The sequence below is a fragment of the Octodon degus genome, unplaced genomic scaffold, assembly GCF_000260255.1.
Source record: "Octodon degus isolate 3935 unplaced genomic scaffold, OctDeg1.0 scaffold00288, whole genome shotgun sequence".
NCBI lineage: Eukaryota > Metazoa > Chordata > Mammalia > Rodentia > Octodontidae > Octodon > Octodon degus.
The window spans coordinates 842,365-849,823 of NW_004524864.1; positions in this window are offsets into that span (position 1 = coordinate 842,365).

The following is a 7,459-nucleotide window of genomic DNA, read 5'->3' on the forward strand; positions in this document are numbered from 1 at the left end:
GCTGGTGCAGGGTAGCAGGAAGCTCTCCCATACACTCACCAGATCTGGGCTAGGACTGGGTCTGGGGATTCCCGGAATGCGGCAGAAGTTCTGTACATTTGAATTCTGCGTAACATGCAGAGGTTAACAGGTCACTGGTGTCAAGATTACTGCTTTCCAAAGTGTGTGGAGGGACCGGTGGGCCTGTGGGGAGGCCTTTGGTGATTGGAGGGTAGGAATTTCACTTCAGTGGAGGAGCTCAGATATGGAGTGTGAGTAAAGTGATGTCTTAGGCACTTCCTTCTGATTGAGATACAATACCCAACACCTGCAACTTCAGCGAGGAGAGTTTTGTTTGACCCAAGGTGTGCAGAGCCTTCAGTCTGTTGTCAGCTGTCTCTGGGGAAGGGTAGTGTGGCAGAGTGGCAGCAAACAGAGATCCAAGGAAAAACAGGAGAGAGAAAAACCTTTCCCGACTGTGCCACCGGTGACCCCCAACCTCTGACCACCTCCTAACAGCAATTGAGCTTTTTTTTTTTTTTTTTTTTTTTTTTTTTTTTTTTTTTTTTTTAGAGAGAGAGAGAGAGAGAGAGAGAGAGAGAGAGAGAGAGAGAGAGAGAGAGTGGTGTGTGTGTGTGGCCAGCTCAGCCCACCAGGGGGCGGGGCTGGCTGGCATGTGGTGCTGGGGGATTGAACCGCGGCCACTGATGCCTTGCCAAGCTTGTTCTAAGTAGGTGCTTTAGACCACTGAGCCATCTCTCCAGCCCCAGCAATTGAGCTTTAAACCCCCATAATCTATCACCTTCCAAAAGCCCCCCTGCCCCTTGAGTGCAGTGGCTTTGGGGGACATTACAGATCTAAGAGTAGGTTTCGGTACCTCACCGTTGGCTGCAGGGACAAATCCTGCTACAGCCTTGAGCTCTCTGCAGGGGCCCACACCCTGTCCATACATGGTGCTAGAGAACTGCACTGGTGCTGTTGCTGACTTGTTATAGTAACTTTCCCCTCTGGAACTCCATGAAGGCAGGCAGAGCACGTGACTGTCTGTCTCTCCAGAGCACAGAGCAGGGTACTCCCTAAGCGCATGCTCAGACCCACTTGTTAAGACTGCACTAACTTTCCAGGGTTTCTTCTCTCCACCTCCACCTTCTCTTCCTGTCTTTTTGATCCTAGCGGACCTCACAGCCACAGCCCTGCAGAACCTGGACAACCTGGCGCAGATTTCAGGAGCTGTGGGGCACAAAGCGCGGTCATTTTGCTCCCTTCATCCGGGTCTCACAGTGCCAGGGTAAGGCAGGAACTTGGTAAATTGGTGCAGCCTTTCTTGCTCTGACATTTTTCCCCAGGGACTATGATAGGTGGCTAAGATGTTACCCCTGAAATGGGCTGCATGCTTAAAAGACCTGGGAATGGTTTTGGAAGTCATCGCTGAGATCTCAAAGGACATCAGCTCCTCAGGGTCCTGGAAGGCGCTGACACTGAGCACAGTGATGCCTCCTGCAGGGCCTCTGGAGAGCAGCGGGAGCTGGAGCACAGGTTCTTGTTCTTGTTTTTTTGTTTTGTTTTGTTTTGGTGGAACCAGGGATTGAACTCAGACCCTCGTACTTGCCAGGGAAGCGCTTATTCCACTGAGCCATCTCCCCGGCCCCCTGGAGCGCAGGTTCTACGCCTGCCTGCCTGCCTGCCTGCTGGCCTGCCTGCCTGCCTGCCACGCTGGGTTCTATGCTCCAGAGCGCCCCGCGAGCCCCTCTTTCCCGGGCCCCACCCCTGCCCGCACCCTTCTGCCTTTTCAGCACTGTGGATTTAATCTCAGTGCTCTCTGCCTCACTTGCTTTTCTGCCCTTGTTCCTCTTCAGTTCTTGTCCTTTAAAATGCCCCATGATGCTCGCGGGCCTCCTATAGCAATTTCCTGTTCTACTTCCCCAGGTGAGCCGTACCCTGGAATAAACTGCAGCTGTACACTCTCGCCTGGAGCTCCACTTCCTTGCCACATTGTCCTCTTTACCCGCCTGGGGTGGCAGCCTTTGTCAGGAAGAGCTTTGGCCAAGCTTGGGTGGCCACCATCATTGATGACAAACCATCCAGGATGCGGTCTTGTGGGGCACGATAGCAGCTCAGCTGTGGCTGCTGCACCCCTGTGGGGAATCCGCTGTGCAAGGCCATGAAGGCGTGGATGCGTCTGGGCCGCAGTAGGGGAGGAACCCTCTCCTCTGCAGCGCACTGGCCGGGAGGTCAGTTTGCTTCATTCTTCAGCTCCGGCTATTGGTGAAATCAGTCAACAAACTCCTTCCAGGTTGGGCTCAGCTTTCACATAGGGAAAAGAGTGGCTCTCAGAGTGTATGGTGCTAGGGTGCCCAGAGCTGTTAAAGTCCTATTTGCCTGGGAATTTGTTTGAGATGCAAATTCTGGCTCCCAGCTGAGATTGGGTAACTGGAAACTCGGGTATCAGCCAGCAGTTTCTTTCTTTTTTTTTCAGTACTAGGAATTGAACCCAGGACCTTGGCGCTGAGCTACAGCTACAGCCCTTTTATTTTTAATTTTGATACAGAGTCACGATATATTGCTAAATTGTCCAGTTAAGCTTGAATTTTCGACTTCTTGCTTCAGCCTCCCCAAGTGCTGGGATCATAGATGTACACAACCACACCTGCAATTTGTGTTTAAACTAGGGCTCCAGATAATTCTGGAGTTTGAGACTCTGAATTAGATCTGTGGGCCCCTTCCTAGCTCCAAGGCACAAAACAAAGCCCCTTCCTGTAATGGAGACTGGAGGTGGGTGTGCCCATTGGAAGCACTTCACTCTCCCCAGCACTGTTCTGAGCAATTTGTTTATGGATATTAATATTTATAACACATCAACGAGCAAAGGATTGGTACCAGTTTACAGCTGAAGAAGCAAAGGTGTGCAGACTCTGGGAACTGCCTGTGGCATGGGCTGGTAAGGCGGGACTAAGGTTTGAACCATGGCAGTTGGTCACCACTTTGCTCTGTGCCTTCCAGACCCACGGGGAGGCAGGGACACACATGTCACTTGCTCATCTCAGAGCACATGCAGGGACAGATTGGTACAGACATTCCTAGAAAAATCACTTTTCTCTACCATGACACCATCTGGATTCAAAATGTTGAGCATTGAAATGAAGTCCTGTGTAGGGTTCATTAGCATCCCTCACGTCGATCTCACCAGTCCCACAGTCTGTCCTCTCCTGTACACCACACAGCCAGCAGCTTCCCCTCCCTGTGACAAGAATCTGAGATGAGCAACTCACGTGAGGGGAAAGGAATATTTGGGGGGCAGGTGTATTCAGGCTCTCAGACTGAGAGGTTTCAGGCATGGCCACTTCGTGTGGTTAGTGATAGTGTTGCAGGCAGCCAAGTTAGATAGAAATATTATAGGCAGGCAGATAGGGCCAGGCCCTCAAGGAGACAAGGTGGAAGACAAGGTGACCTTGCAACTTTTGGAAGAGGCAAACACTCCCACATGGGCCACATCTCAAGAACAAAACAAAAAGAAGAAACACAGCTACATAACTTCCCCAGGGATGGGCCTCAGGGATTGATATTCTAAAGAGGTATCAATCACGTTGAAAGAGCCCAAATGAGTCACTAGCCCAACACCCAACAGGAAGAGACCCTGACCCATATTCATGCCCACTTGCTACGTGATTCATATTCCCATTTGATTTAATTGGATCTAATCACCTTTACTGAGCAATGGTGCCTGTAATCTCATTGGTTGACCATAGTTTTGTCCCACCTCATGCTCACCTAATCAAGTTCCCATGTTCTCCACCACCTTACACTCACCTCACCACATGGTTTTACTCTATAAAAGTCCCTAGTAAAGACAACTTCCAGGGGAATACCCACTCGGGCCTCCCTCCTGTCCCTCTCTCGGACAGGAGCTTTCTTTCTCCTCAATATATTCTGCTCATAGCCTGTTTGTCCCTAAAATTCATTCTTCGGTTTTAGAGAACACAAACTCGCCCAGGTCAGGTCGGGAGATCATTTTTCCCTATGTCATTTGGAGGTTCCCAGTATCATTTGGAGGTCACCCAGCTGAGATGTTTTTCTCCCTGTATCAATAGTGCAGGTGTGAGGTGCAGGGCGCCTGTTTAACTTGCCAGCTGGAAGCAAAAAGAGAGAGACAGGAAGGATGGGGGACCTTGAGTCACCTCATGCTTCGCCTATCCCACAAGGACCCACTTCGTTGGTGTCTCACCCTCTTCTGTAGTACAGTCAGTGACCAAACCTGGAGCACATAAGTACCTGTGTGACATTTAAGATCCAGACTAGCACCTGTGTGACATTTCCTGGGATGTACCAGCCCCAGACAGGGCTCGTGTAGATTGCGATCCCCGAGGCCTTCCATCTACCCTCTTACCAGAGTCAGCCAGGCTGTTAAGAAATCATCACTGGTGTCAACACATTTGTGGCTTGGCACCAGCACTTGGTTAAACCTGGCTTCATGCCCGGGCTTCCTGTGATCAGCTGTGCAGCTCGTAAGCTCTTCAGTCTCTTTAGGTGTTGGCCATCGCATCCAGAGAATGATAATAATTTAGATAATTTTTCAAATCTGCTAAGATCTTTTAAGGCCCACTTAAGCTGCCCCCTGCTGACTCCTCTGTGTTTCCCAAATGTCTTCTCAGCTGAAAACTCCATGTGCTGTCCTGCAGACCAATGTGAATTCTGAACAGTGGTGAAGTCCAGTTTTTTCTCCATCCTGGAGAGTTGGAGTTGCAGAAAGCGTGCACAAAGGGACACTTAAAAAAAAATTGGGGGAGGGGGCTGGCGAGATAGTTTTATTGGTCTAAGGTACCTGCTTAGGCCGGCCCAGGAAACGAGGGTTCGATCCTCGACACCACATACTGCACCAGCCCCGTGCTCAAGGTGGGCTGAGCTGGCCAAGAAAAAAATATATATATTTCAAGGCTGGGAGGTAGCTGAGTGGTAGAGTCCTTGGCTAGAATCCATAAGTTCCTGGGTTCAGTTTCCAGCTACAGAGAGAGAGAGAGAGAGAGAGAGAGAGAGAGAGAGAGAGAGAGAGAGAGAGTCAAAATAAATGATGTGAATTGTTTTTTTAAAAAAATCTTTCAAGCCAGGTATGGGCAGGAGAGTGAGGCAAGAGGATTGCAGTGAATTCAAGGCCGGCATGGCTACATAGTGAGCTCAAGCACAGCCTCAACTAGGTAGCAAGGCCCTACCTAGCTCAGACCCTTCCTGACAAAAAGGCAAAACGGAACGTCTTTCAAAGCAGATGCCTGTTGGTGGTGTGCAGCTTGCAGGTCTTTGCAGCTGCTGCTCTGACTCACCTGCCTCTTGCCTCCAGGGGGTGTTGGCAACCAGGTCTCCTGGGCAACATACATGGTTGCTGGAGTGGGGGGTGGGGGGAGACAAAGGAGGTGAGTTTGTCCGGCTCCCTCTCCTCCACTTCCTCACCGTGCCTGCTCCTAGAGATGTCTGCCCATCTTTGTCTTCTTTACTTGTTTGGGTCGAGAAAGACATAATGTTACCTGATCACTTCCTGCTCATAAAGAATATCTTATTTATTCAGTGCTTCATCTTTGCTCCTTAGGACCCAGTGCTACTGTCTAAAGTGCTTCAAGAACACCATTCTCTGATTCCTTGGTGCAAAGAAACAAAAAACAAAAAAACTCTCTGAAAAAAACAAAACAAAAAAAACCACCATGCTGTCCACCAGCAATCTCTACCCTCAGGCCCTTTGGCTTGTGTTTTCATTGACTGGAGAAACAGAAATCAAAAAGTTCCTCTTAAAAATTTTGGCTGGACAGATGGCTCAGTGGAATAAGCACTTCCCTGGCAAACGCAAGGCCCTGAGTTCAATCCCCAGTTTGAAAAAAAAAAAAAGGAAAAAATTTTGGAGGGCCACCCAAATAGATCAGCAGATTAAACTGCCTGCAAGCAGGTGCAGGGGCCAGGGGTTTGATCCCCGGGCCTGCCATGCTGCACCCCCCCCCCCGGGGTGCGCTGAGACAGCAATTGAGCCTGGACAAGGTGGCACATGCCTGTAGTCCCAGCTCTTGGGAAGCTGTAAACAGGCAGATCACTACGAGTCTGATCTAGTAGTGAGAACCTCTGAATACCCTGCAGGTCCTTCCCTAAAATACAAAAAAAAAAAAAAAAGTTTCAACAGGTTACCACTTTAAGATATGTCAGTCCTCTTAGGAGTTTTTTTGTTTTTTTGGTTTTTTTTTTTGGGGGGGGGGGGACCAGGGATTAAACTCCAGCCCTTGCTCTTGCCAGGAAAGCGCTTATTCTACTGAGCCATCTCCCTTGCCTCCTCTTAGGAGTTCTTAGAAGTTATGAAAATATGCTGTCACCTGCCTCATTCTCCAATTCCTCTGCTCCACATGCATGCCAATCCTAGCATTCATTAGGTCAAATGTTGTTAAGTTATAAAATCATTTCTGGAAGTTTGATGAGAAAGTTCAAAAAGGGTACTGTTTTCAATTTTTATTTCTACATGTTTGCAGTAAGAAATGATTTTTTTTTTTTAATAAACAGATGTTAAAGCTGGCCACACAGCTCAGCAGACGAAAGCTCAGGGACCGAGGTTCAATCCTGGGCATGCCATGCTGGCCCTGCCTCTGGGGCGCACTGAGACTGTGACTGAGACTGGGCGCCTGTAATCCCAGTGCTTGGGAGGCTGAAAACAGGAAGATAACCATGAGTCCAGCCTGTGTAGTGAGACCTGCAGACCCTGTACTAAACATTAAAAAAATGTAAAAACAAAATAAAAAACAGATTTTATTTTATGTTATGTTATTTTTGATACAGGGTCTTGCTGTGGCATGTGGTACCAGGGCTTGAACTAGGCCTTTGCGATTTCCAGGCAGGCGCTTCAGCCGCTGAGCCATCTCCCTGGCTCACTGATCACGTTCTTCATGGAGAGTTAGTGCATGTATATAGCACACTTTAATTCTTATTCCATCCCCTTCCCCTTCTCTCCCACTTCCTTCCAGGTCTTGGTCCCTTCCCTTTTCTAAAAGAGCCACCTCTCTGATTCGTATTAGCATTTATTTATTTATTTATTTATTTATTTATTTTCTGGAACCAGGGATTGAACTCAGGCCCTTGTGCTTGCCAGGCAAGCACTTATTCTACTGAGCTATCTCCCTGGTCCCTATTTTGCTCTTTATTTATATTTTGGGTTTCTCACATGCAACAAATCATTCAATATCTAAATTTGTGTGTCTGACTTACTTCACTTAACATTATAGTCTCAAGGTGCATCCACTGTCCTCGAAGTGACCCAAGTTTATCTTTCTTTACAGCAGACCAGTACTCCATTGTGAGTCAGTACCACGTCTTCTTCTCTCATTCATCTGTTGATGGATGCTGCTGCCAAGATTCAGCTCTTGTCAAGGCAATGATCCTGAGAATATTCAGAAGATTCTTTAATCTAGGAGTTAATTGGAAAGATTCTCACCCTGACTAACTATATATACTGATACCTGGG